This window comes from Hemitrygon akajei, chromosome 2, assembly GCF_048418815.1.
Source record: "Hemitrygon akajei chromosome 2, sHemAka1.3, whole genome shotgun sequence".
In the NCBI taxonomy this organism is placed as follows: Eukaryota; Metazoa; Chordata; class Chondrichthyes; order Myliobatiformes; family Dasyatidae; genus Hemitrygon; species Hemitrygon akajei.
The window spans coordinates 16,063,073-16,078,105 of record NC_133125.1 but is presented as its reverse complement, the minus strand read 5'-3'; the positions used below and the strand labels follow the sequence as shown (position 1 = coordinate 16,078,105).

Below are 15,033 nucleotides of genomic sequence, written 5' to 3'. Positions count from 1 at the left end.
AAGTCTTGTGCTGACTGCTACATTACTGTAACAGCTCACTAAAACCTACACTATTTTATTTTCCATTCTCCTTGGATTAAAAACTGGAAATCAATTAGCTTTTCTGATTACTCGCTGTACCTGCATGCCATCTTGTTCTGTATTTGGTTTATTATTATGTTGTCACATGTACTGACCGAGCTAGAGTGAAAAATGTTGTTTGCATACCATTCACATAGATGGTTTCGTTGCATCAAAATGAACACAAGAACACAGTGCAGAATAACATATTACAGTTACAGAAAAAGTGCAAATGAAGTGCAAGGCCAGAATGAGGTAGATTGAGGAGTCATAAAAACAAGAGATTCTGCAGATGTTGGAAAAACACACACAAATTCAGGAGGAATTCAGTAGGCATCCATGCAAAGGAATAAACAGTTGACCTTTAAGCCAAGGCCCTTCATCATATCTGGAAAGGAATGGGGAACAATTCAGAAATGCTTGAAATAATTTTCAGGTCTCAGGGAACCCCTGCACAATAACTATAACTACAGCTCATGGTATGTTAGGGTGGTCAGTAAGTTATAGACATAATAATCCAAAAATAATTGTCAATGCTCTTTTGAGTAGAGAATGAAGTTTTAGCCAACCTTTCCTGAAAAAAACAGATAGTTAAGCTTAGCTTATCTTTCTTGTAAATAATCTCTTTCTTTCCCTTTCATAAATTTTAAAAACTCATCAGGCAAACATAATAAATTTCTCTTAAATAACTGGTTTAAGCCAAAATGGGAATTAATTTTTCTAAAGGTAGATTTAAGTGGTTGACTTCTAGATAATAAGTTCTGCTACTAAATAATTTTCTTCCTGAATCCTTTTACTGACTGTGACTTTATTACCAAAAGCTTTACTCTGTTCGTTTTGAGGTTCCAGTAGCCATGTAAAATAATCGGCACTTTTATGTGTCATAAAGCTGTGATTTGTAGTTAAGTGTATTTTCAGTTTTGCTGGAGCCATTGCTGCGTGTGTACGTTGTTTGCCACAATCTTGGCACAATGGAATCAGACAACTTGGATCACCAGATTTCATTGTAAAGACAAACTTTTTTAGTGTCCTATGTTACACTATTGCAGTGAAGTGACTCAGAAGATTGTACAGTCAAGCACTGGACTGTCAGACAAGTCTGTAAAACACAGGAGTTAATAAAAAATTTTAAAATGAACAGCATAATACACAACTAAATGAGAAAACCACAAAAAATAAGAAAAATTCACAATACAATTTACTTCTACCCAACACAATCCAACTTTTGCAACGTTTACAACAACAGAAAAGGTGCAGGCCAGCAGTTAAGTCATGGCATGTAAATATCCTTCTTTAGAATGAAAACTTCCCTCCAATTTTCACCTACACTAGTAGAGTTTGTTTGCTCCCATAAGTCATTCGGTGGCGTGTAAGGGAAAGTTGAGGGAGGTAATTCCGGAGGGAGAGGCTGACGTCATAGCCCAAGTTGAGTGAGTCCATTCAATGCTTGTAAAATACACTTCACACTCATCAGCCTACCATCCTTCCCTCTAGTGCAATACAGCTCACACCAATTATCAACGGTCCCCATTATCTCGTGTCAGAAACTGAGAATGGATACAACCAAATAAACACAGTCCTACTGCACGCTGCCAAACTGGGCTGAGAGATCTCTAACGAGATTTCTAACGGGACTGCTCAGTCACTGTCCACTACCGCAAGCGCTAGCTTCATGCGAAGTTCAAAAACAATGTTGATCTCTTGTGGAACCCCTAGTGACCTCTCGTGGTATCCTAGGGTTCCGCAGAAACCCTGAGCTAGAAGATGATAGGTGAAGTCAGGTCAGGGGAGGAAGGTAGATGGATGGGAAGGGGGGATAGAGTGAAACGATGGGAGGTGATAGGTGGAAAAGATAAAGGGCTGAAGAAGGAAATGATAGGAAAGGAACAGTACACCTTGGGAGAAAGGGAAGGAGGAGAGGCACTGGGGGAGGTGATAGGTAGGTGAAGAGAAGAGGTGAGGTAAGAGGGAAGCCAGAGTGGGGAATGGAAGAAGAGGGAAAGGGAGGGTGAAAAGTAACAGAAGCTGGAGAAATCAATGTTCATACATTGTGAAATCATGCTGCATGGAGATAATGAAAGCAAGCTGTACTCAGAGGGGATATAATGGAAAACTCATCCATAGAGTCTATATGGGTAGAACTCAAAAACAAGGAAGTTATAATCACTTTGATGGGATTATACTACAGACACCCCAAAAATCACCAGGACATTAAGGAACAGATATGCAGGCAGATTAGGGAAAGGTGTGAAAACAAGGTTGTATTGGGTGACTTCAACTTTCCTAATATAGACTAAGACCTCCTATTTGCTTAGGTGATGTTGAACTTGTCAGTCATGCGGGCTTCTTAAATCAATATGTAGATTTGAGAGGCCCTACTGGACCTGGTGTTAAGAGCCTGGCCAAGGGACCGACATTTCAGTTAAGAGAACATTTAGGGAACAGTGATCACAACTCCATAAGTTTTAAAATAGCTACATACAAGGATAGGTATGGACCTTGCAGGAGAGCATTAAGTTGAAGCAGGGCAATTTATGAGAACATTAGGCAGGATCCAGGAAGACTTAATCATTACATCTGTTTGGGGGGGTCAGCCCACATCTGACATATGGAGAGACTTTAAAGACCGACAGCACAGATACAATAAGGAAAAGTTCCAGTAAGGTGGAAGGACAAAGATGTTGAGGGATGAGATGAATTTAATCAAGAAAAAAGAAAATGAAATGTATGTAAGATTTAGAAGTAAATGGAGCTTCTGGGGATTATAAAGAAGCCATAAAATAACTCAAGAAGAGAATTATGAAAGCCATGGGGAGCAGGAAAAGTCCATGACATGGAGGGTTAAAGAGAATTTCAAGGTGTATATATATCTCAAGAGCAAGAAATATATAGGGAGGGGTTAGGACCCTTCAAGGATAATGGAGGGAGCATGTGCTTGGAGATAGAAGACATAGATGAGGCCCAAAATGAATATTTACCATCAGTATTTACCAAGGAGAAGGATGTGGAAGGATCGGGATATCCACAGCACCTCCAATCTTCATATTTTCTGCACACTTCCTATCCAACCTATCTATGTTATTATATAGATCATCTGTATCTTATATATTTGTCTATATAGATCCCTGAGCTGTACTTTACCTGATGTTCTATGTTAAATGGATCCCTCTCAGTACTAGGGGACCACTCAATAATCTTACAATGGCATGATAGAGGCTTCATAATCAGGACTCACGGCTCCTTTTGTACCATGGCATTTTGCAGTCTCAATCTGTTTAAACAATAATTTGCTTTTCCATTTTTCATATTTTCCTGTGCTATGCTCCATTGCCAATTTCTTGCCCGGTCACTTAACCTATAATGAAGAGTAAGTGCAGCACGGGAGCAAATGGTAGACCCACTGCCTCACAGCAGAGACCTGGGTTCGATCCTGACCTCGGTGCTGTCTCTGCGGAGTTTGCATGCTATCCTGTGGTTTTCTTTGGCTTCCCCCCACATCCCAAAGGTGTGCAGGTTGGTACTTTAGTTGGGACACCATGGTAGTTAGCGCGATGCTATTACAGCTCAGGGCGATCCAGAGTTTGGGGTTCAATTCTGACACTGTCTTTAAGGGGCTTGTACATTCTCCCTGTGACCACATACTTTTCCTCCCACATTCTAAAGATGCATGGGTTAGTAGCTTAGCTGGTCATTGTAAATTGTCCTGTGATTAGGCTAGAGTTAAATAGGTGGGTTGCCGGGGGGTGTGGCCAGAAGGGTTTGATCCATACTGTATCACTAAATGAATAAACAAACAAACAAATAAATAAAATTAAGCCAGTGTCTGGTGAGTGGTAGAATCTGGGGGCAGTTGCTGGGAATGTGGGAAGAATAAACAACTGTAGGACTAGCCTAAATAGTTGATAGTCAGAACAGAATCAATGGGCTGAATGACCTGTTTCCATGCTGTATCTGTCTATGGCTCTATCACCAGCTTATGGATCTGCAGGCTGAAGGTCATGGTACTGGTTAGCATAATGCTTTATAGCACCAGTGATTAGGAAATCAGGGTTCAAATCCCGCCGCTCTCTGTAAAGAGTTTGTAGGTTTTCCCTGCAACCACATGGAGTTCCACCCGGTGCTTTGGTCTCCTTCCTTCTTCAGTCGTCCATTGGAATCCGATGATGATGTCCCCTCCTTTAACGGTGAGATCTTTGATGACTATACAGTCCTATCCTGGATCCACAAGTTCTATTGCAGGTGGGACATGTTTATGTGGTAGTGGTGGTAGTGATGGCAACCATGGCTGCATTTCTCCTGGCTCTCTTCTGCTGTCTTCTGGTTGTTCTTTCCATCTCCAGAATACGAACCCCATCCCTACATAACTGTTGCCAAGTGATACAGTCAGCAGCACCATCCTCCAGGTCCTCAGGCACTTCATTAAACCATTCCTTCCACATTCCAAAAGACAAACTGGTTAAGGTTAGTAAGTTGTGGGAATACTATGTTAGCACCAGAAGCATGGCCTCACTCCCAACACATATTCAGGTTGCATTGGCCATTGACGCAAATGTGACTGCTGCCTTTACCTGTATGTTTTGATGTTCTGATGCGCATGTGACAAAGAAAGCCATCCTTAATCCTTAAGAAAGGCTCTTTGTATCCTCAGAATTAATCAGCTCACTTATCTCTGTATTATCAGCAAACTTGACAATGGTGTACTTGTGGAATATGGATTATAATTAGCTGAAACCCCTTTACAGGTGCCTATTAGCACTACATTAGTTACTGATTGCTCATCTAATTAGGACCCATTTATTCTATCTGTCTGTTTTCTTATAGTTAGCTACCTCCCTCAGACTTGCTGTTGTATTGTAACTGAAACCAGTATGCTCTTGAACTGTAAATGCTGTGGTAAGTTACTGAATGTGTTCTGGAAATCTAAATAAACTACATCTACTAGTTTTACCTTTAACATTCTCAAAGAGGTTTAGCAAATTTGTCAAAAGTGATTTCCCTTTCAGATCAATTCTTCTTGACTGTCTATAATTTTTGACATGCTCTCCTATTATCCCCATAATAATGGACTCTAGCATTTTCTCCAAAGACAATGTTCCATTATGGGCGCAACGTTTCTTGATTTCAGTTCCTCCCCCCAATAGTGGTGTTACATCTGTGGTTTTCCAATCTTCTGGGACTTCTATAGAATCTAGTGTACCCATTTTATTTGCTTTAACAATCTATTCATTACATTCTCAAAGAACTTAATTAAATTTGTCAGATGTGATGTGTTTTCTTTCAACAAACCTATGCTGTTTTTAACCTTGTCTTTCCAAATGTGTAAATAACATTATGGATTCCTAGCTACAGCTATCTAGTATTTTTTAAAGTATAATTTCATTTTTGCTTTTGGAATTCAATTCTCCTCTGGGTCAAATGCCATTTCTTAGAAAATTTGAAAAAATGTTGCTCTAAGCTTCCACATTTCCCATCTGAATCTCCTCAGTTGTCAAGGAGGTGTGATGTCAAAGCAAGTCTCTCCCCCTTGAGTAACAGCAAAGATGCTATGTCTTCATTAAATTGCTAAGTCTGCTCTACAACTTATTCCCAGGGCAACCCTAGTCTCAATCTTTCTGAGATATTCTCTTTGTTTTACCATCAACAATAGTGCACTACACTCACTTGCCAAGACTAGTCTAACAGCAGTTCCCATATCTCTCCACAAAAGAACAAGGGCTATTGGAATCAAAATTACCTACAGCCCTCTGTCCATTCACTCATTCTCTTAACTTGGAGGTAGACTCAATGGGCAGTTTATTAGGTAGCTTCTGCACCTAATAAAATGACCACTGAGTGTATGTTCATGGTCTTCTGCTGCTTAAGCCCATCCACTTCGATGTGTTGCGTGTTCAGAGGTGCTCTTCTGCACACCACTGGTATACCATGTGGCTATTTGAATTATTGTCACCTTGAACCAATCTAGCCATTCTCCTCTGACCACTCTCATTAACAAAATATCTTCACCTACTCAATTGCCACTCTCTGGAATTTTTTAAAGCATTGTCTGTATACTCTAGAGATTATTATGCACGAAAATCCCAGGAGATCTGCAGTTTCTGAGATACTCAAACTACCCTAACTGGTACCAACAATCATTTCACAGTTAAAATCACTTAGATCATTTTTTCTTCCCTATTCTGAAGTTTGGTCTGAAAAATAAAAACTAAACTCTTGACCATGTCTGCATTGAGTTGCAATCATGTGATTGGCAGATTTTATATTAGCATTAATGAGCAGTTGTACAGGTGTACCCAGTAAATTGACCACTGATGGTATACTCCCTCGAATTCTTTGCCTAATGTCATCAGCTACCCATCGGTTTTATGGGCAGAGCAATGGCTGGTGAAATTTAATCATGATTTCTTCAGACATACAGTAAGGCCCTTCTGACCCTTCGAGCTGCACCGCCCAGTAACGGAACCCAGATCACCCCGAATATAACCTAATCCAGGACAATTTATAATGTCTAATTAACCTACCTGGTACATTTTTGGACTGTGGGAGGAAACCAGAGGGCCTGGAGAAAACTCACACATTCTGCAGGGAATTTTACAGAGGGCGCGGGGACTGAACTCCAAACTCTAATGTCCTGAACTGTAATAGATTTGCGCTCACCACCATGGTGCACACATGAAAAATGTAAGGTAATACATTTTCTTGGAGTATTACAAGGGCAGGACACATAACATGAATAGCAGAGCCTGAGAGATAATTAAGGAATTAAGGGACCTAGATGTACAAGTCCAAAAATCCCTGAAGGTAGAAGCACTCTGGCCGAGAGGGAAAATGGAGTACTTCATTCATTACCTAGGCTTGAGGATATAACTGCAGGGAGATCTTGGTACAGATTCTATGCAACATTGGTTAGGCTGCAGCTGGGACAACATGTGCATTAATGTTTGCTACACTAGGAAGGATATGACCAAATGGGAGAAGGAGCGGAGAAGATTCAGCAGGATGTTGTCTGGGATGGAACATTTCAGTTATGAGGAGATACTGTACAGCAGTGTTTGCTCACCTTGGTACAGACAAGGCTGAAGGGGACCAGAATGAGCTACATTAATTTCTTCCTGTAACCTTTGACACCCTTACTAATCAACAACCTCTGTTTCAGATATACTATATTCAGATATGACCACCACTGCTGTCTGTGGCAAATAATTCTGTACATTCACCACCCTCTGGATAAAGAAATTCCACCTCATCTCTGTTTTAAAGGGATGTTCTTATATTCTGAGTCTGTTCTCCCTAATCCTAGATTCACCCGCTATTGGAAACTTGCTCTCCAATTCCACTCTGTCTAGGTCTTTCAGTATTTGATAGGTTTCAAATAGATCCCACCTTATTCTTCTAATCCCCAGTTCGTACAGGCCCAGAGCCAGCAAACACTGCACTAACATTCCCAGGATCATTGGCATAAACTTCCTCTGCACCCTCTCCAATACCAGCATATCTCTTCTTAGATATGAAGCCTAGAACTGCTCACTCAATATTGCAAAAGTTGCCTGACCAAATCCTTATAAAGTCTCAGCACTACACATTTGCTTTTATATTCTAGCCCTCTCGAATTTAGTGAAAACATTGCATTTGCCTTCCTTACTATTGAGCTGCTCTCTGGACACCATTGTCAATAAGTGTGGTACCTTGAGTTACTGTTACAACTCTGTCAGCTTGAGCGAGTCTGGCAATTCTCCTCTGACCTCACGCATTAACTAGGTGTTTTCGCCCACAGAACTGCCACTCATTGCATGTTTTGCATTTGTTTTTTGTTCCATCCCAGGAGATCTGCAGTTTCTGGGATACTCAAACTATCTTGTCTTGCACCAACAATCATTCCATGTTCTGTCACTTCCAGCAGATCACATTTCTTCCCCATTCTGATGTTCAGTCTGAACAGCAACTGAACCTCTTGACCATGTGAGCATCTTTTTTTTATGCATTGAGTTGTTGCCACATGATTTGCTGATTAGGTATTTGCATTAGCAAGCAGGTGTACAGGTGTACCTTTTAAAGTAGCCTCTGAGTGTAGATAGCTGCACAGGAATGTGATAATCCAATATGACTCATATCTATTCATAATGGTATCAATTGGGTCCCTGGAAGTACACACCAGGTGCTTGCTACCTTCCCTTCTTAGGCAAAAGGCAAGCATTATTGTTTTTGTTGGCAGTCATCACTGTCGGCAAGCCTTTCAACATTTACAAGTCATACTCAAAGTTATTTATGGGCCTCATAAACATTGTGCTGATAAGCCTAGTAAATCCTGTGCTATAAAATCAACATTCTCAGGGGGTGGGATAAGCCCAGTAGAAATTAAATCTCAAGTCTTCAGCTATCATATATCACTTCTTTTAATTTCTAAAAGTTCTACACTAGCTTGAAGTTTTGTATTTTTGTGGCAATAGGATAGGATCCTCTGACACAAAACAACACGGTCCACTGTGTTTCAATGTACATGTGACAAATAAGGCTAATCTTTAATTTCTGAGGGATTCCTTTCCTATTTATATTTCCATGGCACAATGTTTATCCGTGGCTGGTTTAACATTTAACTTTTTATTTTCTAAACTGTCAACCTGTAACTTATTCAGAAACATTTGGCCAATGTTACTTTCACACACTTGAGTTTATAGGAACGCATATCACATAATTTAATTGCTCCTTATTATAGATTGGATGGAAAATAATGATCTTAAATCTTATCAGCAAATGAATATGTACTTGGTTAGATTGCAGAACACCTTACCCTAGATAGTAGGGTGAAAACGCAAGAAGATCATTCTGAATGATAAGGAAACACTTGCATTTGTATGGTAACTTACACATGCTATCAAAAGGCACATAGATAAAACAAAATAGTGCAATTAATGAGCAAGTTAGACAGCATTTGTGGATAGTGGAACAGAGTTAAGGTTTCAGGTCACTGACCTTGCAGCTGAGTTTGGTAACAGCTTACTTTAAGGCTTCTTCATTTGTTGAATTCGGTGAGAAAAGAGATACATGTTTAAATTTTAATGAGAATAAATCTTCCTTGCTTGTTCATGATTATTTTGCATGGATAAATGATTTACTCAGTTGGGATTATCTTGGCTTTATACTTAAACAAATCTATAAAATGACTGCAGACTTAAAATTTTAATTGACAATGATGGGGGGAAAAAACAGATGCTGCAATGTCAAAATCAAAGCTCAAATGATCCTACAAGACAAATTGAAAATTATATCTAATAACTTGCCAATTTATTGACGTGAAAGTTTGTAAAAGTTTCTTACATAATAATAGTACCAAACAAAGAAAGTTATCTGACTCCTCATGCAAGTTGTCTGCAGGTGGTTGAGAGTTATAATTGACTGGATAACTTGCATTGAGTCAATGTACAATATGTATGTGTCAGCCTGACAAGGACCTTGACTGATGGGTGACACGGTATTTCAGTGTTTAGCACAATGCTTTAATTCCTGCTGCTGGTTGTAAGGAGTTCGTACGTTCTCTCTGTGACTACATGGGTTTCCTCCGGGTGCTCTGGTTTCCTCCCAAAGTCCAAAGGGGTTGATAGGTTAATTGGTCATTGTAAATTGACCCATGATTAGTTTAGGATTAAATCAGAGGATTTCTGGGCAGCATGGCGTGATGGGCCGGAAAAGCCTATTCCACACTGTGTCTCAATAAATAAAGTAAATACATAATAAATATCGCAGTAAATCATATCAATAAACTGTCAGTATATGATTAAAATGTTTTGTCTTGGACCTTTTTTTAAAAAAAGTCTTTACAAACTATTCCAGAGCAGTTGGTGAGCAAAGTCAGGGTGCAAGGAAATAAAATCAATCTTGTTTTCAGCATGAGGTTATTTTTGAAATGAGATGTGCTACAAAAAATAAGCAGTGAACTCCAGCATCAGAATATCAATAGCTTTAACAGATCTTGTTGATGCCTGAAAAATGGGAAGTCAATAAAGTTGTATGTTTTTTGTGCAAATGAAATGTATATTTAATATATTTTAGATCTATCTTTGAGCCTGTTAATTTTGTGCCATTACATTGATTTCAGATAGCACCTAAACCCAGCTCTAGCATGGAATTCAAATCTTCTTTCAACTTACTCACTCAGAAGAATGCATGAAGGTGCTATTGCAATGGTATGATAAATACCAGGTGCAAATGGGTACCTCGTTGAGTTCTGAAGACCTGTGCTGACCAACTGGCTGGAGTGTTCACTGATTTCTCTAAACTCTCGCTTCAGCAGATTGAGGTACCTACCTGCTTCGAGCAGGCTTCAAACCGGTGCCTAAGAAGAACGTGGTAAGCTGCCTCAATAACTATCATCCAGTAGCTCTGATAAAGTACTTTGTGAGGTTGGTGATGAAATATACCAACTCCTATCTGAGAATCAGCTTGGATCGACTCCAGTTGCCTACTGTCACAAAAGGTCCACAGCATTGGTTCTTTATTTAGCCCTAGAACACCTGGACAATGAAAATGCATACATCAGGATACTTTGGGCATTCAATACTATCATCCCATGAAAAAAAAATCTATAGGCTTTAAGACCTTGGCCTCAATTCCTTGTGCATGTGAGGAAATCCTTGATTTCAAATCCAGTTCAAATGGGCAAAAACACCTCCTCCACAATCTCCATCAGCACAGGTGCACCACAGGGCTGTGTGCTTAGCCCCCTGCTCTACTCACTTTATACTTATGACTGTGAGACTAAGCACAGCTCCAATGGTGATGATATCACTGTCAATGGCCGTATCAAAGGTGGTGATACATCAGCATGAAAATCTGGCTGACTGGTGCCACAGCAACAACCTCTTAATGTCACCAAGACCATTAGTTGTTTGTTTGTCTTACTGGGTATGGTCTTTCGTTGATTCTATTGAGTTTCTTGGACTTACTGTGTATACCCCCAAGAAAATGAATCTCAGGTGATCTATATGTACTATGATAGTAAATATACTTTGAACTTTTGAATTTTAAAATGGACTCTTAGCCTCACAATCTACATCATTATGATCTTGCACTTTATTGTTTAACTGCACTGCACTTTTTTGGTAGGTTTTATACTTTATTCCGCATTGTTATTGTTTTACCTTGTTCTAGCTCACTGCTCTGTGTAATCACTTGATCTGTATAAGCAGGATGCACGACTCTGCATCTTGGTATAAATGATCATAAACCAATACCAGTACTATATCAGTATCCAGAGCAAACCCTCCCCAATTTATATTCCTGTAGCCTATTCTCATTCACATGCCCATCAAACTACACTGAACGTAACTCAAAGTAGCTAATCAACCTACTGCTCAACACATTGTTGAAACCAGAACATCAAGGGGAAACATGCATTCATAGGGAGAAATTGCGGTTTTCACAATTCAATGCAAGAGATCAGGACTGAGTTTGACTAAAATGAATTGGAATGGAGGTGAGCATTACTACTTGGCCCTAAGGTGAGATACAGTTGTGTGTTAACCACACTGGTGAATCTGGGGGCACGTAGAAACAAACTGGATAAAGATGGAAAGATTCTCCTCCCCCCACCTGAAGTATGTTTAAGAAATGAATGGATTTTTATAGCAATTTCTTAGTTTCACAATTATCATTACCAAGAATAGCTCCTCATTAAATTCCAGATTTTAATTTTATTATTCCTATTCCTCAGCTATCACAGTGCGAGTGAAAGTCATGTTTCTGAGTCAGAGTTATACAGCACAGAAACAGGCCCTTTGGCCCAACTCATCCATGCTGACCAAGGTGGTCTAACTGAACTATTTTCATTTGCCTGTGTTTGGCACATGTCCATCTAAAAATCCATCTATCCATGTACTGTCCAAATGGCTTTTAAACATTGTAATTATACCAACTCTACCTCCTTCTGGCAGCTCATTCCATATCCCCACCTCTGTGTGAAAATGCTCCAGAACTAAAGATTAGCTTCATTTGTCATGTGTACTGTACATCGAAACATCGAAACTGCATCATTGGCATCAAATCAAATCAGCACGGATTGTGCTGGCAGCCTGCAAGTGCTTTCATGCTTCCATAGTGTCCCCACAACTCACTAACTCTAGCTGTACATCTTTGGAATATGGGAGGAAATTGGAACACCTGGAGAAATCCCATACAGTCATGGGGAGAACGCACCAACTCCTTATAGGCAGAGGCAGGAATTGAACTCAGATCAGTGATCAGTGGCACCATAAAGCAATGTGCGACTGCTATGGTATTACGCTGCCTGTTAGAGCAGTAAAACAAACATCACACTGCTTTACCCTTGGGAAATGGCTTTCTAAAGCTTGGTATCATTACCTTTGGCTAATCCACTTTTGAAAGTTTAAGCAGAAAGTTGGAACCTTAAGTCACTTGAAGCTGTAGTTTGATGGCAATGTTATTTAAGACACTGACTGCGATTGATTACATTTTGTTAAAATTTAAAAGAAAGACCTTTATAAAAATTGCAATGCTTTAATACTTCCTAAAAACTTTCTCACAACTTAATTTTCTGAATGCACAAATAAATAAAAATCATTTTGAGCACAAGAACAGATGGCTGGCAGATAACACTGCTATAGACCACAAGCGTGAAAATAATTTTATTCAATATCTGTCAAAGAGTCAGTTAAAACTGCTGAAAAGTAACGAGGGCAAGGTGCCATAAAACAGTGGGATTCAGCTCCATCACCTGTTTTGCTGAGGTCTTGTCGGAACCATAGTGACGTGGGAAATTGCCAAGCAGAACTCAAGTGCTTCTCTATAGTGAGGGTGAATGTTGAAGGCCAGCTTTTATCCACTTCCGACTCAGAAGGGAGCTGGAGAAGGCCTGGAAGTTGACTAATAGGTTGATCTCTCCTGACATTGTCAGTAAATTAATTAAAATGACAATAAATAGCTAACTTTCTGATAAGACTGCTGGTGAAGAAGTTAAATACCTAATTGGTTCAATAATTCAAATACTTTTTCAGAGGACTTCCGAACAAATAATGCTCAGAAGTCAAATAACCTTGTACTTGTAATAACCTTGCACTTGATACAATTTTGAAGTATAAATGGTCTAGGCAAAATTAGAGTAACATGGCCACTTCTATGCTAATAGCCTTGGTGACCTATGCATTTACTTACACATCTGAAATCGCCACATTATCCATTTACGGTACCTCTGAAACCCAAGTTGATTTTTTAATCTAACTCAATGGGTGGAAGATGCTACTCCCTTCTTAATATCCCTGTACAGCATACACCCAATCTCTTGTGTTTGTACTTTCTGAGTATAGAATCTATTGTTCTAATATTCTGATCAACAACTAAACAAGGAGGGAGTGTAGCAATGCTTAGCCTAAGGGGTAGAAAAGAAGATCAACTGGGAAAAACAGAGAAAATGCCTCTAGAGTAACCAAGGCTGAATAGTATCAAGTAGCATTTTCTCTTCCATTATTCTTTACTATCTTCACTTTTTCTTCCTCTTTTGCTAAGAGGACAATGAAAATCTCTCATTTCAAGATTGCAACCCATCTATATTTTAAAATCTGCTCATTATCCAAGAATATTCTGCCCACATCTGCAACTGACCTTGCTGTATGCTTTGCCAGTCATTTACCACTGACTGAGACTGCCAGGATTATCCCTGGTTCCCTTCTTGAATAATGGCACAACATTAGCTACTCGCCAGTCTTCCAGGACCTCGCCTCTGGCTACAGGGGACATGAAAGTATCGGTCAAGGCCCAGCAATCTCTTCACTTGCCTCTCTGAAAAACCTGGGGTGTATCCCATCAGGCCCAGAGGACTTATCCACCTTAATGTGCTTTAAGAGACCCAACATTACCTCCTCCCTTACCTCAAAATGCCTCAGCATATCATTATGCTCAGCACTGATTTCCATATTCTCCACGTCCTTCTCATTGGCAAATACTGATGGAAAGTGCTCATTAAAGACCTCACCCACATCCCCGATCCAAGCAAATGTTCCTCCTTTTGTCTTTCAGTGGTCCTACCCTCTTTCTCATTATCCTCACTCTTGATGTATGTACAGAATCCCTTTAACCCTACTTGCCGTGAACATTTCATGGCTCCTTTTAGCTTTCCTAAATCCCTTCTTGAGTTATTTTCTGGCTTCTTTATAATCGTCAAGAGCTCCGTTTGATTCTAGCTTCCTAAGCTTTACATACTTTCCCTTTTTCTTTTTGACATCCAAGATTCTCTTATCTTGCCATCCCTGTCCTTCCTTCTGACTGGAACCTACCTTCTGTCCTGCACTCTGTGCAGCTGGTCTTCAAACACCCTCCACATGTCAGAGGTGGACTTGCCCAAAAACTCTCAATTAACTCTCTTTGTTCCTGCCCAATACTCTCGCAATTTTCTGTGTTCCAATTTAATATTCATCCACAAGGTCCATACTTATGTTTATCTGTAGCTGCCTTCTAAGTTCAGGAGCTGCGGTTACTGTTCCCTAACTGCTCACCGACTTGAACAATAGTCACCTGGCCAGTTTGATAACTCAACACCAGGTGCTTCCACTTGTTGGACTATCCACATATTGATTTAAGAAACCCTTGCACCTAACAAATTCTGCCCCATCTAAACCTCTTGCACTAAGAAGGTTCTAGTTTATATTAAGGAAGTTGAAGTCCCATATGACAACACCCCTATTGTTACAGCTTTCCTTAATCTGCCTGTATATCTGACCTGTGCCTATTGGTGTTTCCCAGAGGTTGGTGTTTAGAATGAGAGGGCAAGCTTTAAGTTGAGAGGGGAGGAATTTAATAGGAACCTGAGAGGCAATTATTTCACCCAGAAGGTGGTCAGTATATGGAATGAGCTGCCAAAGGAAGTGGTTGGTGCAGGTACATTAACAATATTTAAAAGGTATTTGAATGGGTACGTGAATAAGAAAGGCTTTGAGCAGAGGTTCCCAACCTCGGGTCCATGGACCCCTT

The 15,033-nt window shown here is 39.9% G+C and overlaps 1 long non-coding RNA gene across 2 annotated transcripts in view; it reads left to right on the top strand.

Annotated features, from left to right (window-relative positions):
- LOC140737245 (uncharacterized) overlaps positions 1-15,033 on the top strand; it is a 34,517-nt gene that overhangs the window by 15,297 nt on the left and 4,187 nt on the right. Inside the window, exon 2 of one of the 2 annotated variants that reach the window (XR_012101087.1) lies at positions 10,151-10,401. The exons of the other annotated variant lie outside the window; for it this stretch is intronic. This is a non-coding gene — a long non-coding RNA (uncharacterized lncRNA). The remainder of the gene's footprint in view (positions 1-10,150; positions 10,402-15,033) is intronic. 2 annotated transcript variants of the gene reach the window in all.